This window comes from Macadamia integrifolia, chromosome 6 (assembly GCF_013358625.1).
Source record: "Macadamia integrifolia cultivar HAES 741 chromosome 6, SCU_Mint_v3, whole genome shotgun sequence".
NCBI classification, from domain to species: Eukaryota; Viridiplantae; Streptophyta; class Magnoliopsida; order Proteales; family Proteaceae; genus Macadamia; species Macadamia integrifolia.
In genome coordinates, this window is record NC_056562.1 from 11,524,209 (window position 1) to 11,525,994 (window position 1,786).

A 1,786-nucleotide genomic window follows, 5' to 3' on the forward strand; every position below is an offset into this window, starting at 1 on the left:
TTTCACATTATTAAAAGAAGCAAAAAAATAAAATAAAGTGGTTGCTCTCCCTGTGTTTGACCTGTAGCTACACTGATCCGTACACTTGCAATTACATTTTAAAATCTCAAACAAGTTTTTGGCGTCGTTGCCTGGGAGACAGTTCCATATTATTTTTCGTTTTCTTTTGGTAAATCGGAGTGTTGTTTACTTTGTTTTTTTTTTTCCTTTTCTTTTATTGAATTCCTGAGAAGAACAACTTACAATAATAGTTGTATCGGTGGAGGTCGCCATGCCTCATAGTAAGATAAAGACAGGTTTCACCCTATAGCAATACCTCAGGAATTGACCTGAGCAACCCCAGATGCCTGCCGGTAAGCTCTAAAAAGCCAAAAAAAAAATCAAAAAATAAAAAATAAAAAGAAAAAAAGTTTTGCTATCCATTCTTTTGTGCTTGTCTTACTCTAGTTGTGGGTAGTTTTCTATTGCATAAGTGTTAGGTGGGTACGTAATACTAAGAATCGATTAGAAAGAAGAGATCCAACAAGTAGTGAATATATACGTTTTCTCTCTTTAAAACCTTTCAATATGGGAGACCAATAGCAAAACCCTCTACCTAAATCTCTGAAAGATAGGTTCTACCTGCTAGAACAACCCAACCTTTCTGCATAGTTCTACCACAAGCCCAGGGTAATAATTTTGAACTAAAATCTCAATACATCACTAGGTTGCCCCACTTCCATGGGTTGACCTCTGAGGATGCATACCTATTTCTAAGGGAATTTGAAGAGGTATGTGTTCTAATTAAGATCCAACAGCTTTCTGATGATGCTGTTAAGCTTAGGTTCATCACTTTTGCATTAAAAGACCAAGCTAAGAAGTTGTTGTATGGGTTACCCACAAATTCCATAACCTCATGGGAACAGTTCATAGTTGTCTTCCTTAAGAAGTTTTTCCCAACTCACAAGACCAATAATAGAAGTGATATCCTTTAGTTCAGGCAAAAGCCTGGTGAGTCATTTTCCAAGCTTATGGAGAGATTCAAGGATCTACTCCAAGAATGCCCTCACCATGGCCTAGACTTATAGCATTTATGTCAAATAATTTATAAGGGTATTGATTACCCAACTAACCAAATGATAGAGTCTATATGCCCTGAGGGATTCACATCCTTTACAAATGAAGGAACGGCATGGGAATTCTTACTTGACTTAGCTGACAAAATTCATGAGTGGGAATCAACCCAAGATAGTGAAAGAACTATAGGAGGAAAAGGATATTTTGTGGATGGGATAGTAGCCAAGGAAGCCCATTTGGATAGCCTAATCAAGAGGATTGAGGCTATTATTCCTAGAGAGCCATCATCAGTCAATTTAGTTAAGATTTGTGCTTGATGCCAGTCCCCTGGATATGTCATAGAAGAATGCCCCAACACCTCTGGGGGCACTTCTAATGATAGTGTTAATGCCTTATACCAGAATAATCCATATAGTAACACTTACAATCCAGGATGGAGAAATCACCCAAATTTCTCCTGGAATCAGGGCAACCAAGTAGGACCTTTCAATTTTCATAATCAAGGTCAACCTGGACACCAAAGGCCTCCCTTTGCACAACAATCTTTTTTCCAAAATACTTTTTCTAGGTCAAATGTAAGACCTTAGGTTTGTTTTCCTAGGGCTCCTCTCCTATCATCTTATCAGCAATCCCTGGGTTTGCCAACACTGGAGAGGCAAGTAGAATAAGTGACATAGAAAAAAAATATGGCCCTCCTCATGACAAGCCATCAAAATCTTACGAGAGAACT

General features: G+C 38.1%; 1 non-coding gene across 1 annotated transcript; it reads right to left on the reverse strand.

Moving 5' to 3' along the window:
• Window positions 1–950: 950 nt before the first annotated feature.
• Window positions 951–1,057, reverse strand: LOC122082945. Its single transcript, XR_006141481.1, has one exon. It is a non-coding gene; the product is annotated as a small nucleolar RNA R71 (small nucleolar RNA).
• Window positions 1,058–1,786: the final 729 nt, after the last annotated feature.